The 25,268-nt window shown below is 64.0% G+C and overlaps 7 pseudogenes; all 7 read right to left on the bottom strand.

Annotated features, from left to right (window-relative positions):
• Nucleotides 1–1,580: 1,580 nt before the first annotated feature.
• LOC142869258 (uncharacterized) lies at nt 1,581–1,703 on the bottom strand (annotated as a pseudogene).
• A 3,481-nt stretch (nt 1,704–5,184) lies between these two features.
• Nucleotides 5,185–5,307, bottom strand: LOC142869257 (uncharacterized; annotated as a pseudogene).
• Nucleotides 5,308–8,793: 3,486 nt separating this feature from the next.
• On the bottom strand, nt 8,794–8,916 carry LOC142869274 (uncharacterized; annotated as a pseudogene).
• A 3,480-nt stretch (nt 8,917–12,396) lies between these two features.
• Nucleotides 12,397–12,519, bottom strand: LOC142869273 (uncharacterized; annotated as a pseudogene).
• Nucleotides 12,520–16,007: 3,488 nt separating this feature from the next.
• Nucleotides 16,008–16,130, bottom strand: LOC142869272 (uncharacterized; annotated as a pseudogene).
• A 3,481-nt stretch (nt 16,131–19,611) lies between these two features.
• On the bottom strand, nt 19,612–19,734 carry LOC142869267 (uncharacterized; annotated as a pseudogene).
• Nucleotides 19,735–23,217: 3,483 nt separating this feature from the next.
• Nucleotides 23,218–23,340, bottom strand: LOC142869256 (uncharacterized; annotated as a pseudogene).
• Nucleotides 23,341–25,268: the final 1,928 nt, after the last annotated feature.

Here is a 25,268-nt window from a genome sequence, read left to right as displayed (position 1 = left end):
CTAAGGACCCGCAGGCCAGCTGGGCCTTCGGGCAGGACAGAGAGCCCCGGAATCCGACGTGGAGAGCTGCGTGTACGTCCCCATCAGGAGGCGGTCCCCACCTCCGCGACTCTCCCCTTGCGGGGAGCGGCAGCCGCAGGGCCTCAGGGAAGACACCAGGCTGGGTCCCCGCGGCACAGCGGGGGCCCCGCACGCGACTTAGGGACGGCTGCTGGAGACTGCTGCGGCCACCCTGCTGCCGGGTTTCTGGAGGGCTTCCTGGAAGCAGCGTCCACACCAAGCCCTTGGAAGGCCCAGGCGACGGAGGAGCCGGTCAGGCAGGGGCCGAGGACGGTGAGAGGCCGGACGGGCGGGAAGGAGCATGTCAGGCAGGGGCAGAGGACGGTGACAGGCCGGGCGGGAAGGAGCCGGTCAGGCGGGGGCCCGGGACAGTGACGGGCCTGGGCCTGGCCGGGGAGGAGTGCGTCAGGCAGGGGCAGAGGACACGGGCTGGGTAAGGGTTAGGGTGACAGTTAGGGCACAATTCACACAATCGCAAAGATGTGGAAGCGACCCGAGTGCCCATCCATCCAGGAGTGCATTAATAAAATGTGGCGCGTGGACACCACGGAGTGCCATTGGGCTGTGAGGAGCAGCGGTGAGAGGGCGCCTCTCGTGTTCTCCTGGCCAGAGCTGGAACCCGTTCCAGTAAGCCAAGTATCCCAAGAATGGACACACGAGCGCCCCGTGAGCGCGCTCACCAGCAAATGGGTACGAACGGATGGACACCTAAGTGGACAGAGAGGAATCACCTTCATCATCGGGTGGGTGTCGGGCGGGTGGGGGGAGGGGAGGGGCATACACCTCCATTAGGAATGGGGTGGGTGCGCACCGACTGGGGGATGGGCGCACTTGAAGCTCTGACCCGAGGGGGGAGGCTGGGAGAGGGCAACGTACCCGACCTTAACATTGGTGCCCCCACAATACGCTGGAACAACATGAGAGGTAAATGAATAAGAACACAGGGGGGAGGGGGGCACGGGCAACACATGTCACCTGAATACTTGTACTCCCATCATCTGCTTGAAAAGAGAGAGAAAAGAAAATGCAATGAGAGAGGTAAGAGACACTTTTTAAAAATAACGACTCCAAAGAGAAAAGTAAAAGGAGGCCTGTGGAGCAGGTCTGGGTGTGACTCCGGATCCCCCAACATCAGCTGCCACCACCAAAGATTCCTACGTGGAGCCCATAGAACCCCAAAAGCAACGGGACGAGTTCTGGTCCCATACTCCCTCAAAATGACATCCTGGCCTCCTTCTGGAACTCCCTCCCCTCTCAGACTCTCAAGGTTTCCTCCAGCGTGTCGGTTCCCACAGAGCAGACCTTTGGTCTGAGACCTGACAGTCCAGATGCCACGCATGCTGCCGCGTGGCGGCGGTGTCGCGGCTTGGGACAAGAGGAGGCCCCACGGTGCGGGCTGGGGCGCCAGGCACCCCACGGCGGGCGCTGAGGGTGGGGGTGACCCCCACCCCGGGCCGCCGCCGCGCTCCCAGAAAGGGGACAGAACAAGAGGCAAAAAAAAAAAAAAAAGAAGAAGAAGAAGCCTACGGCACCCGGTATTCCCAGGCGGTCTTCTCCCATCCAAGTACTAACCAGGCCCGACCCTGCTTAGCTTCCGAGACCAGAGGAGACCGGGGGGCGTTCAGGGTGGTGTGGCCCTAGACGGCGGAGGGCGCCCCTGCCCCGCTCAAGATCCCAGCGTCTCTGCGCTTCCCCGCCGCCTCCTCCCGCCCCAGGCCCCGCGCCCGGCCGGGCCTGTTGAGTTCGCCGGCCGGGTCCGGCGGGCTCCGAGGGACGGGGGTGACGGGCCGGGCCGGGCGGCCGGGGCGGGGGGCTGTCTCTCTCTCCACACACACACACTCACACTCACTCACACTCACACAAGATGCGCCTCCACGGCTGGACCCGCCAAGGTGGAGCCCTCCCAGCCCCCCTCGTCTCCTCGCCTGGCCTCCTTCACCTACCCGCTGCCCACCCCCAGCGCGTCGCCGCCGCTGACTGCGCACGCGCGCACCGGCACCGGGCGCTCGCCCTTTGACCCCAGCCAGGGGCCGCCCTCCCCCACAACCCCTTTCAGCTGTGCCCCCCGCCCTGTGGGCGGGCTGCCGCCTATTCCCCCGGGCCAGGGCTGGGGCACAGCGCAAGGGGGAGGGGAGCGAGTGTATGGGGCATCTCTCTCTGGGGATGTGTCCCATGGGTGGGGTGGGGTGGGGTGGGGTGGCGTGGTTTGTGGGGCGCTGAAGAAATCAGTCCCCTCCATCTCCTACCTCTGGAAAACGCCCAAGCCCTTGGAGAACTGCCGGCACCGCGACCGTGGGGGCCGGGACCCTCCTCTGTGTCCTCCTGTGGCCCGGTCCAAGGGGCCTGGGCCTGGCCGGGGCTGCATTGGACCCCGACCACCCTGGCGTGTGGACTCGCTAAAAATCGGCGATTAGATATTGGATTCCAGCTTCCTTGAGGTCATTTCACTAATGAGTGCACCGGAAAGAGTTTCCTAATCCATCTGTGAGGGTGGCAACTGAAAGAGAATTTGAAAGCTGACAGAATAGGCGAGGGAAGGCATAGGAGATTTCCACACCCAGCAAGGAAGACTTTCCCGAAATGGAAGAAAGAAAGGAGCAAACAGAGACACCGGTAGCCCGCCCGGAAAAGAGTCTGCCCCTGAGAGAAAGTACCCTGACCAGGTTCTCCCGTGGGTGGGTGGCCAGCTAGCGGCATTCAGAAGAGCGAGGCCCGCAGTCTGTGCGGAAGACACCTGCACTCGGGTGTGTGTGGCGGCACGATTCACAAGCAGCTCCAGATGTTAAACCAAGGAGAAGCCAGGGAGTTCCCAACGCCCCAGGTGTCCTCAGCCCACGACTGGCTGCTGTGGGAATGCGAAGCCCGGCTCCTTGTCTCAGAGCGGGACAACCAGGAGGTGTGACGTACACCCCGGGGTTCCCAGGAGGATCAGGCTGAAGCTGGGACTTGGCCTCAAAGTGTCCCCTCGCATGGCCACCCCCTTCCCCTTCCTGCTCCTCTACTCCTGGTGCCCCTCCATCCAGGGGCCAGACCTTAAAGAGTCACCGCAAGAGAATCCTGGTCCCCAAGGAGCCTTCTGGGGGACCGGTGCTGAGAGAGGTTGTGGGCATGGCCCGCTGGGGCTCTGCCCGACCCAGGGCTGAGAGATGCAACCTCCCAGCTCTGGGTCCCTGCAGGAAGCGTTGGCAAGCACAGGGCCGGTCCTCCAAAGGCCCAGGTGCAGGGAGCCCAGGCCAAGCAGCCTGTGGAAGAAGCCACTTGCCCTGCCACCCCGGGAACACGACTGCAGGCCCCGGCCCTTCCCACCTCCTCCTCCTCCTCCTCTTCCCCCCCCGCCCCCCCCCCCGACATGGCACAGGGCTCAGAGACACCTCAGACTCTTGCTACCCAAAGTGCAAAGGGCATCAGTTGCTCCTCTAACCCCCCCCCCCCGCCCAGCAGACCGCGTTGTCCAGCCAGCCCCCGGGCCTCCCTGGGGTGCCCAGCACAAAAGCGCAGACACCCACCGGACCCTCAATCTCAGCTTTCGGATGTTTTTGCCACTCTAAGGACCCGCAGGCCAGCTGGGCCTTCGGGCAGGACAGAGAGCCCCGGAATCCGACGTGGAGAGCTGCGTGTACGTCCCCATCAGGAGGCGGTCCCCACCTCCGCGACTCTCCCCTTGCGGGGAGCGGCAGCCGCAGGGCCTCAGGGAAGACACCAGGCTGGGTCCCCGCGGCACAGCGGGGGCCCCGCACGCGACTTAGGGACGGCTGCTGGAGACTGCTGCGGCCACCCTGCTGCCGGGTTTCTGGAGGGCTTCCTGGAAGCAGCGTCCACACCAAGCCCTTGGAAGGCCCAGGCGACGGAGGAGCCGGTCAGGCAGGGGCCGAGGACGGTGAGAGGCCGGACGGGCGGGAAGGAGCATGTCAGGCAGGGGCAGAGGACGGTGACAGGCCGGGCGGGAAGGAGCCGGTCAGGCGGGGGCCCGGGACAGTGACGGGCCTGGGCCTGGCCGGGGAGGAGTGCGTCAGGCAGGGGCAGAGGACACGGGCTGGGTAAGGGTTAGGGTGACAGTTAGGGCACAATTCACACAATCGCAAAGATGTGGAAGCGACCCGAGTGCCCATCCATCCAGGAGTGCATTAATAAAATGTGGCGCGTGGACACCACGGAGTGCCATTGGGCTGTGAGGAGCAGCGGTGAGAGGGCGCCTCTCGTGTTCTCCTGGCCAGAGCTGGAACCCGTTCCAGTAAGCCAAGTATCCCAAGAATGGACACACGAGCGCCCCGTGAGCGCGCTCACCAGCAAATGGGTACGAACGGATGGACACCTAAGTGGACAGAGAGGAATCACCTTCATCATCGGGTGGGTGTCGGGCGGGTGGGGGGAGGGGAGGGGCATACACCTCCATTAGGAATGGGGTGGGTGCGCACCGACTGGGGGATGGGCGCACTTGAAGCTCTGACCCGAGGGGGGAGGCTGGGAGAGGGCAACGTACCCGACCTTAACATTGGTGCCCCCACAATACGCTGGAACAACATGAGAGGTAAATGAATAAGAACACAGGGGGGAGGGGGGCACGGGCAACACATGTCACCTGAATACTTGTACTCCCATCATCTGCTTGAAAAGAGAGAGAAAAGAAAATGCAATGAGAGAGGTAAGAGACACTTTTTAAAAATAACGACTCCAAAGAGAAAAGTAAAAGGAGGCCTGTGGAGCAGGTCTGGGTGTGACTCCGGATCCCCCAACATCAGCTGCCACCACCAAAGATTCCTACGTGGAGCCCATAGAACCCCAAAAGCAACGGGACGAGTTCTGGTCCCATACTCCCTCAAAATGACATCCTGGCCTCCTTCTGGAACTCCCTCCCCTCTCAGACTCTCAAGGTTTCCTCCAGCGTGTCGGTTCCCACAGAGCAGACCTTTGGTCTGAGACCTGACAGTCCAGATGCCACGCATGCTGCCGCGTGGCGGCGGTGTCGCGGCTTGGGACAAGAGGAGGCCCCACGGTGCGGGCTGGGGCGCCAGGCACCCCACGGCGGGCGCTGAGGGTGGGGGTGACCCCCACCCCGGGCCGCCGCCGCGCTCCCAGAAAGGGGACAGAACAAGAGGCAAAAAAAAAAAAAAAAGAAGAAGAAGAAGCCTACGGCACCCGGTATTCCCAGGCGGTCTTCTCCCATCCAAGTACTAACCAGGCCCGACCCTGCTTAGCTTCCGAGACCAGAGGAGACCGGGGGGCGTTCAGGGTGGTGTGGCCCTAGACGGCGGAGGGCGCCCCTGCCCCGCTCAAGATCCCAGCGTCTCTGCGCTTCCCCGCCGCCTCCTCCCGCCCCAGGCCCCGCGCCCGGCCGGGCCTGTTGAGTTCGCCGGCCGGGTCCGGCGGGCTCCGAGGGACGGGGGTGACGGGCCGGGCCGGGCGGCCGGGGCGGGGGGCTGTCTCTCTCTCCACACACACACACTCACACTCACTCACACTCACACAAGATGCGCCTCCACGGCTGGACCCGCCAAGGTGGAGCCCTCCCAGCCCCCCTCGTCTCCTCGCCTGGCCTCCTTCACCTACCCGCTGCCCACCCCCAGCGCGTCGCCGCCGCTGACTGCGCACGCGCGCACCGGCACCGGGCGCTCGCCCTTTGACCCCAGCCAGGGGCCGCCCTCCCCCACAACCCCTTTCAGCTGTGCCCCCCGCCCTGTGGGCGGGCTGCCGCCTATTCCCCCGGGCCAGGGCTGGGGCACAGCGCAAGGGGGAGGGGAGCGAGTGTATGGGGCATCTCTCTCTGGGGATGTGTCCCATGGGTGGGGTGGGGTGGGGTGGGGTGGCGTGGTTTGTGGGGCGCTGAAGAAATCAGTCCCCTCCATCTCCTACCTCTGGAAAACGCCCAAGCCCTTGGAGAACTGCCGGCACCGCGACCGTGGGGGCCGGGACCCTCCTCTGTGTCCTCCTGTGGCCCGGTCCAAGGGGCCTGGGCCTGGCCGGGGCTGCATTGGACCCCGACCACCCTGGCGTGTGGACTCGCTAAAAATCGGCGATTAGATATTGGATTCCAGCTTCCTTGAGGTCATTTCACTAATGAGTGCACCGGAAAGAGTTTCCTAATCCATCTGTGAGGGTGGCAACTGAAAGAGAATTTGAAAGCTGACAGAATAGGCGAGGGAAGGCATAGGAGATTTCCACACCCAGCAAGGAAGACTTTCCCGAAATGGAAGAAAGAAAGGAGCAAACAGAGACACCGGTAGCCCGCCCGGAAAAGAGTCTGCCCCTGAGAGAAAGTACCCTGACCAGGTTCACCCGTGGGTGGGTGGCCAGCTAGCGGCATTCAGAAGAGCGAGGCCCGCAGTCTGTGCGGAAGACACCTGCACTCGGGTGTGTGTGGCGGCACGATTCACAAGCAGCTCCAGATGTTAAACCAAGGAGAAGCCAGGGAGTTCCCAACGCCCCAGGTGTCCTCAGCCCACGACTGGCTGCTGTGGGAATGCGAAGCCCGGCTCCTTGTCTCAGAGCGGGACAACCAGGAGGTGTGACGTACACCCCGGGGTTCCCAGGAGGATCAGGCTGAAGCTGGGACTTGGCCTCAAAGTGTCCCCTCGCATGGCCACCCCCTTCCCCTTCCTGCTCCTCTACTCCTGGTGCCCCTCCATCCAGGGGCCAGACCTTAAAGAGTCACCGCAAGAGAATCCTGGTCCCCAAGGAGCCTTCTGGGGGACCGGTGCTGAGAGAGGTTGTGGGCATGGCCCGCTGGGGCTCTGCCCGACCCAGGGCTGAGAGATGCAACCTCCCAGCTCTGGGTCCCTGCAGGAAGCGTTGGCAAGCACAGGGCCGGTCCTCCAAAGGCCCAGGTGCAGGGAGCCCAGGCCAAGCAGCCTGTGGAAGAAGCCACTTGCCCTGCCACCCCGGGAACACGACTGCAGGCCCCGGCCCTTCCCACCTCCTCCTCCTCCTCCTCTTCCCCCCCCGCCCCCCCCCCGACATGGCACAGGGCTCAGAGACACCTCAGACTCTTGCTACCCAAAGTGCAAAGGGCATCAGTTGCTCCTCTAACCCCCCCCCCCCCCCCCCGCCCAGCAGACCGCGTTGTCCAGCCAGCCCCCGGGCCTCCCTGGGGTGCCCAGCACAAAAGCGCAGACACCCACCGGACCCTCAATCTCAGCTTTCGGATGTTTTTGCCACTCTAAGGACCCGCAGGCCAGCTGGGCCTTCGGGCAGGACAGAGAGCCCCGGAATCCGACGTGGAGAGCTGCGTGTACGTCCCCATCAGGAGGCGGTCCCCACCTCCGCGACTCTCCCCTTGCGGGGAGCGGCAGCCGCAGGGCCTCAGGGAAGACACCAGGCTGGGTCCCCGCGGCACAGCGGGGGCCCCGCACGCGACTTAGGGACGGCTGCTGGAGACTGCTGCGGCCACCCTGCTGCCGGGTTTCTGGAGGGCTTCCTGGAAGCAGCGTCCACACCAAGCCCTTGGAAGGCCCAGGCGACGGAGGAGCCGGTCAGGCAGGGGCCGAGGACGGTGAGAGGCCGGACGGGCGGGAAGGAGCATGTCAGGCAGGGGCAGAGGACGGTGACAGGCCGGGCGGGAAGGAGCCGGTCAGGCGGGGGCCCGGGACAGTGACGGGCCTGGGCCTGGCCGGGGAGGAGTGCGTCAGGCAGGGGCAGAGGACACGGGCTGGGTAAGGGTTAGGGTGACAGTTAGGGCACAATTCACACAATCGCAAAGATGTGGAAGCGACCCGAGTGCCCATCCATCCAGGAGTGCATTAATAAAATGTGGCGCGTGGACACCACGGAGTGCCATTGGGCTGTGAGGAGCAGCGGTGAGAGGGCGCCTCTCGTGTTCTCCTGGCCAGAGCTGGAACCCGTTCCAGTAAGCCAAGTATCCCAAGAATGGACACACGAGCGCCCCGTGAGCGCGCTCACCAGCAAATGGGTACGAACGGATGGACACCTAAGTGGACAGAGAGGAATCACCTTCATCATCGGGTGGGTGTCGGGCGGGTGGGGGGAGGGGAGGGGCATACACCTCCATTAGGAATGGGGTGGGTGCGCACCGACTGGGGGATGGGCGCACTTGAAGCTCTGACCCGAGGGGGGAGGCTGGGAGAGGGCAACGTACCCGACCTTAACATTGGTGCCCCCACAATACGCTGGAACAACATGAGAGGTAAATGAATAAGAACACAGGGGGGAGGGGGGCACGGGCAACACATGTCACCTGAATACTTGTACTCCCATCATCTGCTTGAAAAGAGAGAGAAAAGAAAATGCAATGAGAGAGGTAAGAGACACTTTTTAAAAATAACGACTCCAAAGAGAAAAGTAAAAGGAGGCCTGTGGAGCAGGTCTGGGTGTGACTCCGGATCCCCCAACATCAGCTGCCACCACCAAAGATTCCTACGTGGAGCCCATAGAACCCCAAAAGCAACGGGACGAGTTCTGGTCCCATACTCCCTCAAAATGACATCCTGGCCTCCTTCTGGAACTCCCTCCCCTCTCAGACTCTCAAGGTTTCCTCCAGCGTGTCGGTTCCCACAGAGCAGACCTTTGGTCTGAGACCTGACAGTCCAGATGCCACGCATGCTGCCGCGTGGCGGCGGTGTCGCGGCTTGGGACAAGAGGAGGCCCCACGGTGCGGGCTGGGGCGCCAGGCACCCCACGGCGGGCGCTGAGGGTGGGGGTGACCCCCACCCCGGGCCGCCGCCGCGCTCCCAGAAAGGGGACAGAACAAGAGGCAAAAAAAAAAAAAAAAGAAGAAGAAGAAGCCTACGGCACCCGGTATTCCCAGGCGGTCTTCTCCCATCCAAGTACTAACCAGGCCCGACCCTGCTTAGCTTCCGAGACCAGAGGAGACCGGGGGGCGTTCAGGGTGGTGTGGCCCTAGACGGCGGAGGGCGCCCCTGCCCCGCTCAAGATCCCAGCGTCTCTGCGCTTCCCCGCCGCCTCCTCCCGCCCCAGGCCCCGCGCCCGGCCGGGCCTGTTGAGTTCGCCGGCCGGGTCCGGCGGGCTCCGAGGGACGGGGGTGACGGGCCGGGCCGGGCGGCCGGGGCGGGGGGCTGTCTCTCTCTCCACACACACACACTCACACTCACTCACACTCACACAAGATGCGCCTCCACGGCTGGACCCGCCAAGGTGGAGCCCTCCCAGCCCCCCTCGTCTCCTCGCCTGGCCTCCTTCACCTACCCGCTGCCCACCCCCAGCGCGTCGCCGCCGCTGACTGCGCACGCGCGCACCGGCACCGGGCGCTCGCCCTTTGACCCCAGCCAGGGGCCGCCCTCCCCCACAACCCCTTTCAGCTGTGCCCCCCGCCCTGTGGGCGGGCTGCCGCCTATTCCCCCGGGCCAGGGCTGGGGCACAGCGCAAGGGGGAGGGGAGCGAGTGTATGGGGCATCTCTCTCTGGGGATGTGTCCCATGGGTGGGGTGGGGTGGGGTGGGGTGGCGTGGTTTGTGGGGCGCTGAAGAAATCAGTCCCCTCCATCTCCTACCTCTGGAAAACGCCCAAGCCCTTGGAGAACTGCCGGCACCGCGACCGTGGGGGCCGGGACCCTCCTCTGTGTCCTCCTGTGGCCCGGTCCAAGGGGCCTGGGCCTGGCCGGGGCTGCATTGGACCCCGACCACCCTGGCGTGTGGACTCGCTAAAAATCGGCGATTAGATATTGGATTCCAGCTTCCTTGAGGTCATTTCACTAATGAGTGCACCGGAAAGAGTTTCCTAATCCATCTGTGAGGGTGGCAACTGAAAGAGAATTTGAAAGCTGACAGAATAGGCGAGGGAAGGCATAGGAGATTTCCACACCCAGCAAGGAAGACTTTCCCGAAATGGAAGAAAGAAAGGAGCAAACAGAGACACCGGTAGCCCGCCCGGAAAAGAGTCTGCCCCTGAGAGAAAGTACCCTGACCAGGTTCTCCCGTGGGTGGGTGGCCAGCTAGCGGCATTCAGAAGAGCGAGGCCCGCAGTCTGTGCGGAAGACACCTGCACTCGGGTGTGTGTGGCGGCACGATTCACAAGCAGCTCCAGATGTTAAACCAAGGAGAAGCCAGGGAGTTCCCAACGCCCCAGGTGTCCTCAGCCCACGACTGGCTGCTGTGGGAATGCGAAGCCCGGCTCCTTGTCTCAGAGCGGGACAACCAGGAGGTGTGACGTACACCCCGGGGTTCCCAGGAGGATCAGGCTGAAGCTGGGACTTGGCCTCAAAGTGTCCCCTCGCATGGCCACCCCCTTCCCCTTCCTGCTCCTCTACTCCTGGTGCCCCTCCATCCAGGGGCCAGACCTTAAAGAGTCACCGCAAGAGAATCCTGGTCCCCAAGGAGCCTTCTGGGGGACCGGTGCTGAGAGAGGTTGTGGGCATGGCCCGCTGGGGCTCTGCCCGACCCAGGGCTGAGAGATGCAACCTCCCAGCTCTGGGTCCCTGCAGGAAGCGTTGGCAAGCACAGGGCCGGTCCTCCAAAGGCCCAGGTGCAGGGAGCCCAGGCCAAGCAGCCTGTGGAAGAAGCCACTTGCCCTGCCACCCCGGGAACACGGCTGCAGGCCCCGGCCCTTCCCACCTCCTCCTCCTCCTCCTCTTCCCCCCCCCGCCCCCCCCCGACATGGCACAGGGCTCAGAGACACCTCAGACTCTTGCTACCCAAAGTGCAAAGGGCATCAGTTGCTCCTCTAACCCCCCCCCCCCGCCCAGCAGACCGCGTTGTCCAGCCAGCCCCCGGGCCTCCCTGGGGTGCCCAGCACAAAAGCGCAGACACCCACCGGACCCTCAATCTCAGCTTTCGGATGTTTTTGCCACTCTAAGGACCCGCAGGCCAGCTGGGCCTTCGGGCAGGACAGAGAGCCCCGGAATCCGACGTGGAGAGCTGCGTGTACGTCCCCATCAGGAGGCGGTCCCCACCTCCGCGACTCTCCCCTTGCGGGGAGCGGCAGCCGCAGGGCCTCAGGGAAGACACCAGGCTGGGTCCCCGCGGCACAGCGGGGGCCCCGCACGCGACTTAGGGACGGCTGCTGGAGACTGCTGCGGCCACCCTGCTGCCGGGTTTCTGGAGGGCTTCCTGGAAGCAGCGTCCACACCAAGCCCTTGGAAGGCCCAGGCGACGGAGGAGCCGGTCAGGCAGGGGCCGAGGACGGTGAGAGGCCGGACGGGCGGGAAGGAGCATGTCAGGCAGGGGCAGAGGACGGTGACAGGCCGGGCGGGAAGGAGCCGGTCAGGCGGGGGCCCGGGACAGTGACGGGCCTGGGCCTGGCCGGGGAGGAGTGCGTCAGGCAGGGGCAGAGGACACGGGCTGGGTAAGGGTTAGGGTGACAGTTAGGGCACAATTCACACAATCGCAAAGATGTGGAAGCGACCCGAGTGCCCATCCATCCAGGAGTGCATTAATAAAATGTGGCGCGTGGACACCACGGAGTGCCATTGGGCTGTGAGGAGCAGCGGTGAGAGGGCGCCTCTCGTGTTCTCCTGGCCAGAGCTGGAACCCGTTCCAGTAAGCCAAGTATCCCAAGAATGGACACACGAGCGCCCCGTGAGCGCGCTCACCAGCAAATGGGTACGAACGGATGGACACCTAAGTGGACAGAGAGGAATCACCTTCATCATCGGGTGGGTGTCGGGCGGGTGGGGGGAGGGGAGGGGCATACACCTCCATTAGGAATGGGGTGGGTGCGCACCGACTGGGGGATGGGCGCACTTGAAGCTCTGACCCGAGGGGGGAGGCTGGGAGAGGGCAACGTACCCGACCTTAACATTGGTGCCCCCACAATACGCTGGAACAACATGAGAGGTAAATGAATAAGAACACAGGGGGGAGGGGGGCACGGGCAACACATGTCACCTGAATACTTGTACTCCCATCATCTGCTTGAAAAGAGAGAGAAAAGAAAATGCAATGAGAGAGGTAAGAGACACTTTTTAAAAATAACGACTCCAAAGAGAAAAGTAAAAGGAGGCCTGTGGAGCAGGTCTGGGTGTGACTCCGGATCCCCCAACATCAGCTGCCACCACCAAAGATTCCTACGTGGAGCCCATAGAACCCCAAAAGCAACGGGACGAGTTCTGGTCCCATACTCCCTCAAAATGACATCCTGGCCTCCTTCTGGAACTCCCTCCCCTCTCAGACTCTCAAGGTTTCCTCCAGCGTGTCGGTTCCCACAGAGCAGACCTTTGGTCTGAGACCTGACAGTCCAGATGCCACGCATGCTGCCGCGTGGCGGCGGTGTCGCGGCTTGGGACAAGAGGAGGCCCCACGGTGCGGGCTGGGGCGCCAGGCACCCCACGGCGGGCGCTGAGGGTGGGGGTGACCCCCACCCCGGGCCGCCGCCGCGCTCCCAGAAAGGGGACAGAACAAGAGGCAAAAAAAAAAAAAAAAGAAGAAGAAGAAGCCTACGGCACCCGGTATTCCCAGGCGGTCTTCTCCCATCCAAGTACTAACCAGGCCCGACCCTGCTTAGCTTCCGAGACCAGAGGAGACCGGGGGGCGTTCAGGGTGGTGTGGCCCTAGACGGCGGAGGGCGCCCCTGCCCCGCTCAAGATCCCAGCGTCTCTGCGCTTCCCCGCCGCCTCCTCCCGCCCCAGGCCCCGCGCCCGGCCGGGCCTGTTGAGTTCGCCGGCCGGGTCCGGCGGGCTCCGAGGGACGGGGGTGACGGGCCGGGCCGGGCGGCCGGGGCGGGGGGCTGTCTCTCTCTCCACACACACACACTCACACTCACTCACACTCACACAAGATGCGCCTCCACGGCTGGACCCGCCAAGGTGGAGCCCTCCCAGCCCCCCTCGTCTCCTCGCCTGGCCTCCTTCACCTACCCGCTGCCCACCCCCAGCGCGTCGCCGCCGCTGACTGCGCACGCGCGCACCGGCACCGGGCGCTCGCCCTTTGACCCCAGCCAGGGGCCGCCCTCCCCCACAACCCCTTTCAGCTGTGCCCCCCGCCCTGTGGGCGGGCTGCCGCCTATTCCCCCGGGCCAGGGCTGGGGCACAGCGCAAGGGGGAGGGGAGCGAGTGTATGGGGCATCTCTCTCTGGGGATGTGTCCCATGGGTGGGGTGGGGTGGGGTGGGGTGGCGTGGTTTGTGGGGCGCTGAAGAAATCAGTCCCCTCCATCTCCTACCTCTGGAAAACGCCCAAGCCCTTGGAGAACTGCCGGCACCGCGACCGTGGGGGCCGGGACCCTCCTCTGTGTCCTCCTGTGGCCCGGTCCAAGGGGCCTGGGCCTGGCCGGGGCTGCATTGGACCCCGACCACCCTGGCGTGTGGACTCGCTAAAAATCGGCGATTAGATATTGGATTCCAGCTTCCTTGAGGTCATTTCACTAATGAGTGCACCGGAAAGAGTTTCCTAATCCATCTGTGAGGGTGGCAACTGAAAGAGAATTTGAAAGCTGACAGAATAGGCGAGGGAAGGCATAGGAGATTTCCACACCCAGCAAGGAAGACTTTCCCGAAATGGAAGAAAGAAAGGAGCAAACAGAGACACCGGTAGCCCGCCCGGAAAAGAGTCTGCCCCTGAGAGAAAGTACCCTGACCAGGTTCACCCGTGGGTGGGTGGCCAGCTAGCGGCATTCAGAAGAGCGAGGCCCGCAGTCTGTGCGGAAGACACCTGCACTCGGGTGTGTGTGGCGGCACGATTCACAAGCAGCTCCAGATGTTAAACCAAGGAGAAGCCAGGGAGTTCCCAACGCCCCAGGTGTCCTCAGCCCACGACTGGCTGCTGTGGGAATGCGAAGCCCGGCTCCTTGTCTCAGAGCGGGACAACCAGGAGGTGTGACGTACACCCCGGGGTTCCCAGGAGGATCAGGCTGAAGCTGGGACTTGGCCTCAAAGTGTCCCCTCGCATGGCCACCCCCTTCCCCTTCCTGCTCCTCTACTCCTGGTGCCCCTCCATCCAGGGGCCAGACCTTAAAGAGTCACCGCAAGAGAATCCTGGTCCCCAAGGAGCCTTCTGGGGGACCGGTGCTGAGAGAGGTTGTGGGCATGGCCCGCTGGGGCTCTGCCCGACCCAGGGCTGAGAGATGCAACCTCCCAGCTCTGGGTCCCTGCAGGAAGCGTTGGCAAGCACAGGGCCGGTCCTCCAAAGGCCCAGGTGCAGGGAGCCCAGGCCAAGCAGCCTGTGGAAGAAGCCACTTGCCCTGCCACCCCGGGAACACGACTGCAGGCCCCGGCCCTTCCCACCTCCTCCTCCTCCTCCTCTTCCCCCCCCGCCCCCCCCCCGACATGGCACAGGGCTCAGAGACACCTCAGACTCTTGCTACCCAAAGTGCAAAGGGCATCAGTTGCTCCTCTAACCCCCCCCCCCCCCCCCCCCGCCCAGCAGACCGCGTTGTCCAGCCAGCCCCCGGGCCTCCCTGGGGTGCCCAGCACAAAAGCGCAGACACCCACCGGACCCTCAATCTCAGCTTTCGGATGTTTTTGCCACTCTAAGGACCCGCAGGCCAGCTGGGCCTTCGGGCAGGACAGAGAGCCCCGGAATCCGACGTGGAGAGCTGCGTGTACGTCCCCATCAGGAGGCGGTCCCCACCTCCGCGACTCTCCCCTTGCGGGGAGCGGCAGCCGCAGGGCCTCAGGGAAGACACCAGGCTGGGTCCCCGCGGCACAGCGGGGGCCCCGCACGCGACTTAGGGACGGCTGCTGGAGACTGCTGCGGCCACCCTGCTGCCGGGTTTCTGGAGGGCTTCCTGGAAGCAGCGTCCACACCAAGCCCTTGGAAGGCCCAGGCGACGGAGGAGCCGGTCAGGCAGGGGCCGAGGACGGTGAGAGGCCGGACGGGCGGGAAGGAGCATGTCAGGCAGGGGCAGAGGACGGTGACAGGCCGGGCGGGAAGGAGCCGGTCAGGCGGGGGCCCGGGACAGTGACGGGCCTGGGCCTGGCCGGGGAGGAGTGCGTCAGGCAGGGGCAGAGGACACGGGCTGGGTAAGGGTTAGGGTGACAGTTAGGGCACAATTCACACAATCGCAAAGATGTGGAAGCGACCCGAGTGCCCATCCATCCAGGAGTGCATTAATAAAATGTGGCGCGTGGACACCACGGAGTGCCATTGGGCTGTGAGGAGCAGCGGTGAGAGGGCGCCTCTCGTGTTCTCCTGGCCAGAGCTGGAACCCGTTCCAGTAAGCCAAGTATCCCAAGAATGGACACACGAGCGCCCCGTGAGCGCGCTCACCAGCAAATGGGTACGAACGGATGGACACCTAAGTGGACAGAGAGGAATCACCTTCATCATCGGGTGGGTGTCGGGCGGGTGGGGGGAGGGGAGGGGCATACACCTCCATTAGGAATGGGGTGGGTGCGCACCGACTGGGGGATGGGCGCACTTGAAGCTCTGACCCGAGGGGGGAGGCTGGGAGAGGGCAACGTACCCGACCTTAACATTGGTGCCCCCACAATACGCTGGAACAACATGAGAGGTAAATGAATAAGAACACAGGGGGGAGGGGGGCACGGGCAACACATGTCACCTGAATACTTGTACTCCCATCATCTGCTTGAAAAGAGAGAGAAAAGAAAATGCAATGAGAGAGGTAAGAGACACTTTTTAAAAATAACGACTCCAAAGAGAAAAGTAAAAGGAGGCCTGTGGAGCAGGTCTGGGTGTGACTCCGGATCCCCCAACATCAGCTGCCACCACCAAAGATTCCTACGTGGAGCCCATAGAACCCCAAAAGCAACGGGACGAGTTCTGGTCCCATACTCCCTCAAAATGACATCCTGGCCTCCTTCTGGAACTCCCTCCCCTCTCAGACTCTCAAGGTTTCCTCCAGCGTGTCGGTTCCCACAGAGCAGACCTTTGGTCTGAGACCTGACAGTCCAGATGCCACGCATGCTGCCGCGTGGCGGCGGTGTCGCGGCTTGGGACAAGAGGAGGCCCCACGGTGCGGGCTGGGGCGCCAGGCACCCCACGGCGGGCGCTGAGGGTGGGGGTGACCCCCACCCCGGGCCGCCGCCGCGCTCCCAGAAAGGGGACAGAACAAGAGGCAAAAAAAAAAAAAAAAGAAGAAGAAGAAGCCTACGGCACCCGGTATTCCCAGGCGGTCTTCTCCCATCCAAGTACTAACCAGGCCCGACCCTGCTTAGCTTCCGAGACCAGAGGAGACCGGGGGGCGTTCAGGGTGGTGTGGCCCTAGACGGCGGAGGGCGCCCCTGCCCCGCTCAAGATCCCAGCGTCTCTGCGCTTCCCCGCCGCCTCCTCCCGCCCCAGGCCCCGCGCCCGGCCGGGCCTGTTGAGTTCGCCGGCCGGGTCCGGCGGGCTCCGAGGGACGGGGGTGACGGGCCGGGCCGGGCGGCCGGGGCGGGGGGCTGTCTCTCTCTCCACACACACACACTCACACTCACTCACACTCACACAAGATGCGCCTCCACGGCTGGACCCGCCAAGGTGGAGCCCTCCCAGCCCCCCTCGTCTCCTCGCCTGGCCTCCTTCACCTACCCGCTGCCCACCCCCAGCGCGTCGCCGCCGCTGACTGCGCACGCGCGCACCGGCACCGGGCGCTCGCCCTTTGACCCCAGCCAGGGGCCGCCCTCCCCCACAACCCCTTTCAGCTGTGCCCCCCGCCCTGTGGGCGGGCTGCCGCCTATTCCCCCGGGCCAGGGCTGGGGCACAGCGCAAGGGGGAGGGGAGCGAGTGTATGGGGCATCTCTCTCTGGGGATGTGTCCCATGGGTGGGGTGGGGTGGGGTGGGGTGGCGTGGTTTGTGGGGCGCTGAAGAAATCAGTCCCCTCCATCTCCTACCTCTGGAAAACGCCCAAGCCCTTGGAGAACTGCCGGCACCGCGACCGTGGGGGCCGGGACCCTCCTCTGTGTCCTCCTGTGGCCCGGTCCAAGGGGCCTGGGCCTGGCCGGGGCTGCATTGGACCCCGACCACCCTGGCGTGTGGACTCGCTAAAAATCGGCGATTAGATATTGGATTCCAGCTTCCTTGAGGTCATTTCACTAATGAGTGCACCGGAAAGAGTTTCCTAATCCATCTGTGAGGGTGGCAACTGAAAGAGAATTTGAAAGCTGACAGAATAGGCGAGGGAAGGCATAGGAGATTTCCACACCCAGCAAGGAAGACTTTCCCGAAATGGAAGAAAGAAAGGAGCAAACAGAGACACCGGTAGCCCGCCCGGAAAAGAGTCTGCCCCTGAGAGAAAGTACCCTGACCAGGTTCTCCCGTGGGTGGGTGGCCAGCTAGCGGCATTCAGAAGAGCGAGGCCCGCAGTCTGTGCGGAAGACACCTGCACTCGGGTGTGTGTGGCGGCACGATTCACAAGCAGCTCCAGATGTTAAACCAAGGAGAAGCCAGGGAGTTCCCAACGCCCCAGGTGTCCTCAGCCCACGACTGGCTGCTGTGGGAATGCGAAGCCCGGCTCCTTGTCTCAGAGCGGGACAACCAGGAGGTGTGACGTACACCCCGGGGTTCCCAGGAGGATCAGGCTGAAGCTGGGACTTGGCCTCAAAGTGTCCCCTCGCATGGCCACCCCCTTCCCCTTCCTGCTCCTCTACTCCTGGTGCCCCTCCATCCAGGGGCCAGACCTTAAAGAGTCACCGCAAGAGAATCCTGGTCCCCAAGGAGCCTTCTGGGGGACCGGTGCTGAGAGAGGTTGTGGGCATGGCCCGCTGGGGCTCTGCCCGACCCAGGGCTGAGAGATGCAACCTCCCAGCTCTGGGTCCCTGCAGGAAGCGTTGGCAAGCACAGGGCCGGTCCTCCAAAGGCCCAGGTGCAGGGAGCCCAGGCCAAGCAGCCTGTGGAAGAAGCCACTTGCCCTGCCACCCCGGGAACACGACTGCAGGCCCCGGCCCTTCCCACCTCCTCCTCCTCCTCCTCTTCCCCCCCCGCCCCCCCCCCCGACATGGCACAGGGCTCAGAGACACCTCAGACTCTTGCTACCCAAAGTGCAAAGGGCATCAGTTGCTCCTCTAACCCCCCCCCCCCGCCCAGCAGACCGCGTTGTCCAGCCAGCCCCCGGGCCTCCCTGGGGTGCCCAGCACAAAAGCGCAGACACCCACCGGACCCTCAATCTCAGCTTTCGGATGTTTTTGCCACTCTAAGGACCCGCAGGCCAGCTGGGCCTTCGGGCAGGACAGAGAGCCCCGGAATCCGACGTGGAGAGCTGCGTGTACGTCCCCATCAGGAGGCGGTCCCCACCTCCGCGACTCTCCCCTTGCGGGGAGCGGCAGCCGCAGGGCCTCAGGGAAGACACCAGGCTGGGTCCCCGCGGCACAGCGGGGGCCCCGCACGCGACTTAGGGACGGCTGCTGGAGACTGCTGCGGCCACCCTGCTGCCGGGTTTCTGGAGGGCTTCCTGGAAGCAGCGTCCACACCAAGCCCTTGGAAGGCCCAGGCGACGGAGGAGCCGGTCAGGCAGGGGCCGAGGACGGTGAGAGGCCGGACGGGCGGGAAGGAGCATGTCAGGCAGGGGCAGAGGACGGTGACAGGCCGGGCGGGAAGGAGCCGGTCAGGCGGGGGCCCGGGACAGTGACGGGCCTGGGCCTGGCCGGGGAGGAGTGCGTCAGGCAGGGGCAGAGGACACGGGCTGGGTAAGGGTTAGGGTGACAGTTAGGGCACAATTCACACAATCGCAAAGATGTGGAAGCGACCCGAGTGCCCATCCATCCAGGAGTGCATTAATAAAATGTGGCGCGTGGACACCACGGAGTGCCATTGGGCTGTGAGGAGCAGCGGTGAGAGGGCGCCTCTCGTGTTCTCCTGGCCAGAGCTGGAACCCGTTCCAGTAAGCCAAGTATCCCAAGAATGGACACACGAGCGCCCCGTGAGCGCGCTCACCAGCAAATGGGTACGAACGGATGGACACCTAAGTGGACAGAGAGGAATCACCTTCATCATCGGGTGGGTGTCGGGCGGGTGGGGGGAGGGGAGGGGCATACACCTCCATTAGGAATGGGGTGGGTGCGCACCGACTGGGGGATGGGCGCACTTGAAGCTCTGACCCGAGGGGGGAGGCTGGGAGAGGGCAACGTACCCGACCTTAACATTGGTGCCCCCACAATACGCTGGAACAACATGAGAGGTAAATGAATAAGAACACAGGGGGGAGGGGGGCACGGGCAACACATGTCACCTGAATACTTGTACTCCCATCATCTGCTTGAAAAGAGAGAGAAAAGAAAATGCAATGAGAGAGGTAAGAGACACTTTTTAAAAATAACGACTCCAAAGAGAAAAGTAAAAGGAGGCCTGTGGAGCAGGTCTGGGTGTGACTCCGGATCCCCCAACATCAGCTGCCACCACCAAAGATTCCTACGTGGAGCCCATAGAACCCCAAAAGCAACGGGACGAGTTCTGGTCCCATACTCCCTCAAAATGACATCCTGGCCTCCTTCTGGAACTCCCTCCCCTCTCAGACTCTCAAGGTTTCCTCCAGCGTGTCGGTTCCCACAGAGCAGACCTTTGGTCTGAGACCTGACAGTCCAGATGCCACGCATGCTGCCGCGTGGCGGCGGTGTCGCGGCTTGGGACAAGAGGAGGCCCCACGGTGCGGGCTGGGGCGCCAGGCACCCCACGGCGGGCGCTGAGGGTGGGGGTGACCCCCACCCCGGGCCGCCGCCGCGCTCCCAGAAAGGGGACAGAACAAGAGGCAAAAAAAAAAAAAAAAGAAGAAGAAGAAGCCTACGGCACCCGGTATTCCCAGGCGGTCTTCTCCCATCCAAGTACTAACCAGGCCCGACCCTGCTTAGCTTCCGAGACCAGAGGAGACCGGGGGGCGTTCAGGGTGGTGTGGCCCTAGACGGCGGAGGGCGCCCCTGCCCCGCTCAAGATCCCAGCGTCTCTGCGCTTCCCCGCCGCCTCCTCCCGCCCCAGGCCCCGCGCCCGGCCGGGCCTGTTGAGTTCGCCGGCCGGGTCCGGCGGGCTCCGAGGGACGGGGGTGACGGGCCGGGCCGGGCGGCCGGGGCGGGGGGCTGTCTCTCTCTCCACACACACACACTCACACTCACTCACACTCACACAAGATGCGCCTCCACGGCTGGACCCGCCAAGGTGGAGCCCTCCCAGCCCCCCTCGTCTCCTCGCCTGGCCTCCTTCACCTACCCGCTGCCCACCCCCAGCGCGTCGCCGCCGCTGACTGCGCACGCGCGCACCGGCACCGGGCGCTCGCCCTTTGACCCCAGCCAGGGGCCGCCCTCCCCCACAACCCCTTTCAGCTGTGCCCCCCGCCCTGTGGGCGGGCTGCCGCCTATTCCCCCGGGCCAGGGCTGGGGCACAGCGCAAGGGGGAGGGGAGCGAGTGTATGGGGCATCTCTCTCTGGGGATGTGTCCCATGGGTGGGGTGGGGTGGGGTGGGGTGGCGTGGTTTGTGGGGCGCTGAAGAAATCAGTCCCCTCCATCTCCTACCTCTGGAAAACGCCCAAGCCCTTGGAGAACTGCCGGCACCGCGACCGTGGGGGCCGGGACCCTCCTCTGTGTCCTCCTGTGGCCCGGTCCAAGGGGCCTGGGCCTGGCCGGGGCTGCATTGGACCCCGACCACCCTGGCGTGTGGACTCGCTAAAAATCGGCGATTAGATATTGGATTCCAGCTTCCTTGAGGTCATTTCACTAATGAGTGCACCGGAAAGAGTTTCCTAATCCATCTGTGAGGGTGGCAACTGAAAGAGAATTTGAAAGCTGACAGAATAGGCGAGGGAAGGCATAGGAGATTTCCACACCCAGCAAGGAAGACTTTCCCGAAATGGAAGAAAGAAAGGAGCAAACAGAGACACCGGTAGCCCGCCCGGAAAAGAGTCTGCCCCTGAGAGAAAGTACCCTGACCAGGTTCTCCCGTGGGTGGGTGGCCAGCTAGCGGCATTCAGAAGAGCGAGGCCCGCAGTCTGTGCGGAAGACACCTGCACTCGGGTGTGTGTGGCGGCACGATTCACAAGCAGCTCCAGATGTTAAACCAAGGAGAAGCCAGGGAGTTCCCAACGCCCCAGGTGTCCTCAGCCCACGACTGGCTGCTGTGGGAATGCGAAGCCCGGCTCCTTGTCTCAGAGCGGGACAACCAGGAGGTGTGACGTACACCCCGGGGTTCCCAGGAGGATCAGGCTGAAGCTGGGACTTGGCCTCAAAGTGTCCCCTCGCATGGCCACCCCCTTCCCCTTCCTGCTCCTCTACTCCTGGTGCCCCTCCATCCAGGGGCCAGACCTTAAAGAGTCACCGCAAGAGAATCCTGGTCCCCAAGGAGCCTTCTGGGGGACCGGTGCTGAGAGAGGTTGTGGGCATGGCCCGCTGGGGCTCTGCCCGACCCAGGGCTGAGAGATGCAACCTCCCAGCTCTGGGTCCCTGCAGGAAGCGTTGGCAAGCACAGGGCCGGTCCTCCAAAGGCCCAGGTGCAGGGAGCCCAGGCCAAGCAGCCTGTGGAAGAAGCCACTTGCCCTGCCACCCCGGGAACACGACTGCAGGCCCCGGCCCTTCCCACCTCCTCCTCCTCCTCCTCTTCCCCCCCCGCCCCCCCCCCCCGACATGGCACAGGGCTCAGAGACACCTCAGACTCTTGCTACCCAAAGTGCAAAGGGCATCAGTTGCTCCTCTAACCCCCCCCCCCCCGCCCAGCAGACCGCGTTGTCCAGCCAGCCCCCGGGCCTCCCTGGGGTGCCCAGCACAAAAGCGCAGACACCCACCGGACCCTCAATCTCAGCTTTCGGATGTTTTTGCCACTCTAAGGACCCGCAGGCCAGCTGGGCCTTCGGGCAGGACAGAGAGCCCCGGAATCCGACGTGGAGAGCTGCGTGTACGTCCCCATCAGGAGGCGGTCCCCACCTCCGCGACTCTCCCCTTGCGGGGAGCGGCAGCCGCAGGGCCTCAGGGAAGACACCAGGCTGGGTCCCCGCGGCACAGCGGGGGCCCCGCACGCGACTTAGGGACGGCTGCTGGAGACTGCTGCGGCCACCCTGCTGCCGGGTTTCTGGAGGGCTTCCTGGAAGCAGCGTCCACACCAAGCCCTTGGAAGGCCCAGGCGACGGAGGAGCCGGTCAGGCAGGGGCCGAGGACGGTGAGAGGCCGGACGGGCGGGAAGGAGCATGTCAGGCAGGGGCAGAGGACGGTGACAGGCCGGGCGGGAAGGAGCCGGTCAGGCGGGGGCCCGGGACAGTGACGGGCCTGGGCCTGGCCGGGGAGGAGTGCGTCAGGCAGGGGCAGAGGACACGGGCTGGGTAAGGGTTAGGGTGACAGTTAGGGCACAATTCACACAATCGCAAAGATGTGGAAGCGACCCGAGTGCCCATCCATCCAGGAGTGCATTAATAAAATGTGGCGCGTGGACACCACGGAGTGCCATTGGGCTGTGAGGAGCAGCGGTGAGAGGGCGCCTCTCGTGTTCTCCTGGCCAGAGCTGGAACCCGTTCCAGTAAGCCAAGTATCCCAAGAATGGACACACGAGCGCCCCGTGAGCGCGCTCACCAGCAAATGGGTACGAACGGATGGACACCTAAGTGGACAGAGAGGAATCACCTTCATCATCGGGTGGGTGTCGGGCGGGTGGGGGGAGGGGAGGGGCATACACCTCCATTAGGAATGGGGTGGGTGCGCACCGACTGGGGGATGGGCGCACTTGAAGCTCTGACCCGAGGGGGGAGGCTGGGAGAGGGCAACGTACCCGACCTTAACATTGGTGCCCCCACAATACGCTGGAACAACATGAGAGGTAAATGAATAAGAACACAGGGGGGAGGGGGGCACGGGCAACACATGTCACCTGAATACTTGTACTCCCATCATCTGCTTGAAAAGAGAGAGAAAAGAAAATGCAATGAGAGAGGTAAGAGACACTTTTTAAAAATAACGACTCCAAAGAGAAAAGTAAAAGGAGGCCTGTGGAGCAGGTCTGGGTGTGACTCCGGATCCCCCAACATCAGCTGCCACCACCAAAGATTCCTACGTGGAGCCCATAGAACCCCAAAAGCAACGGGACGAGTTCTGGTCCCATACTCCCTCAAAATGACATCCTGGCCTCCTTCTGGAACTCCCTCCCCTCTCAGACTCTCAAGGTTTCCTCCAGCGTGTCGGTTCCCACAGAGCAGACCTTTGGTCTGAGACCTGACAGTCCAGATGCCACGCATGCTGCCGCGTGGCGGCGGTGTCGCGGCTTGGGACAAGAGGAGGCCCCACGGTGCGGGCTGGGGCGCCAGGCACCCCACGGCGGGCGCTGAGGGTGGGGGTGACCCCCACCCCGGGCCGCCGCCGCGCTCCCAGAAAGGGGACAGAACAAGAGGCAAAAAAAAAAAAAAAAGAAGAAGAAGAAGCCTACGGCACCCGGTATTCCCAGGCGGTCTTCTCCCATCCAAGTACTAACCAGGCCCGACCCTGCTTAGCTTCCGAGACCAGAGGAGACCGGGGGGCGTTCAGGGTGGTGTGGCCCTAGACGGCGGAGGGCGCCCCTGCCCCGCTCAAGATCCCAGCGTCTCTGCGCTTCCCCGCCGCCTCCTCCCGCCCCAGGCCCCGCGCCCGGCCGGGCCTGTTGAGTTCGCCGGCCGGGTCCGGCGGGCTCCGAGGGACGGGGGTGACGGGCCGGGCCGGGCGGCCGGGGCGGGGGGCTGTCTCTCTCTCCACACACACACACTCACACTCACTCACACTCACACAAGATGCGCCTCCACGGCTGGACCCGCCAAGGTGGAGCCCTCCCAGCCCCCCTCGTCTCCTCGCCTGGCCTCCTTCACCTACCCGCTGCCCACCCCCAGCGCGTCGCCGCCGCTGACTGCGCACGCGCGCACCGGCACCGGGCGCTCGCCCTTTGACCCCAGCCAGGGGCCGCCCTCCCCCACAACCCCTTTCAGCTGTGCCCCCCGCCCTGTGGGCGGGCTGCCGCCTATTCCCCCGGGCCAGGGCTGGGGCACAGCGCAAGGGGGAGGGGAGCGAGTGTATGGGGCATCTCTCTCTGGGGATGTGTCCCATGGGTGGGGTGGGGTGGGGTGGGGTGGCGTGGTTTGTGGGGCGCTGAAGAAATCAGTCCCCTCCATCTCCTACCTCTGGAAAACGCCCAAGCCCTTGGAGAACTGCCGGCACCGCGACCGTGGGGGCCGGGACCCTCCTCTGTGTCCTCCTGTGGCCCGGTCCAAGGGGCCTGGGCCTGGCCGGGGCTGCATTGGACCCCGACCACCCTGGCGTGTGGACTCGCTAAAAATCGGCGATTAGATATTGGATTCCAGCTTCCTTGAGGTCATTTCACTAATGAGTGCACCGGAAAGAGTTTCCTAATCCATCTGTGAGGGTGGCAACTGAAAGAGAATTTGAAAGCTGACAGAATAGGCGAGGGAAGGCATAGGAGATTTCCACACCCAGCAAGGAAGACTTTCCCGAAATGGAAGAAAGAAAGGAGCAAACAGAGACACCGGTAGCCCGCCCGGAAAAGAGTCTGCCCCTGAGAGAAAGTACCCTGACCAGGTTCACCCGTGGGTGGGTGGCCAGCTAGCGGCATTCAGAAGAGCGAGGCCCGCAGTCTGTGCGGAAGACACCTGCACTCGGGTGTGTGTGGCGGCACGATTCACAAGCAGCTCCAGATGTTAAACCAAGGAGAAGCCAGGGAGTTCCCAACGCCCCAGGTGTCCTCAGCCCACGACTGGCTGCTGTGGGAATGCGAAGCCCGGCTCCTTGTCTCAGAGCGGGACAACCAGGAGGTGTGACGTACACCCCGGGGTTCCCAGGAGGATCAGGCTGAAGCTGGGACTTGGCCTCAAAGTGTCCCCTCGCATGGCCACCCCCTTCCCCTTCCTGCTCCTCTACTCCTGGTGCCCCTCCATCCAGGGGCCAGACCTTAAAGAGTCACCGCAAGAGAATCCTGGTCCCCAAGGAGCCTTCTGGGGGACCGGTGCTGAGAGAGGTTGTGGGCATGGCCCGCTGGGGCTCTGCCCGACCCAGGGCTGAGAGATGCAACCTCCCAGCTCTGGGTCCCTGCAGGAAGCGTTGGCAAGCACAGGGCCGGTCCTCCAAAGGCCCAGGTGCAGGGAGCCCAGGCCAAGCAGCCTGTGGAAGAAGCCACTTGCCCTGCCACCCCGGGAACACGACTGCAGGCCCCGGCCCTTCCCACCTCCTCCTCCTCCTCCTCTTCCCCCCCCGCCCCCCCCCCCGACATGGCACAGGGCTCAGAGACACCTCAGACTCTTGCTACCCAAAGTGCAAAGGGCATCAGTTGCTCCTCTAACCCCCCCCCCCCCCCCCGCCCAGCAGACCGCGTTGTCCAGCCAGCCCCCGGGCCTCCCTGGGGTGCCCAGCACAAAAGCGCAGACACCCACCGGACCCTCAATCTCAGCTTTCGGATGTTTTTGCCACTCTAAGGACCCGCAGGCCAGCTG

The sequence above is a fragment of the Microcebus murinus genome, unplaced genomic scaffold (assembly GCF_040939455.1).
Source record: "Microcebus murinus isolate Inina unplaced genomic scaffold, M.murinus_Inina_mat1.0 scaf066_hap2_Mmur4.0, whole genome shotgun sequence".
In the NCBI taxonomy this organism is placed as follows: domain Eukaryota; kingdom Metazoa; phylum Chordata; class Mammalia; order Primates; family Cheirogaleidae; genus Microcebus; species Microcebus murinus.
This window is presented reverse-complemented; position numbering and strand designations above follow the sequence as displayed.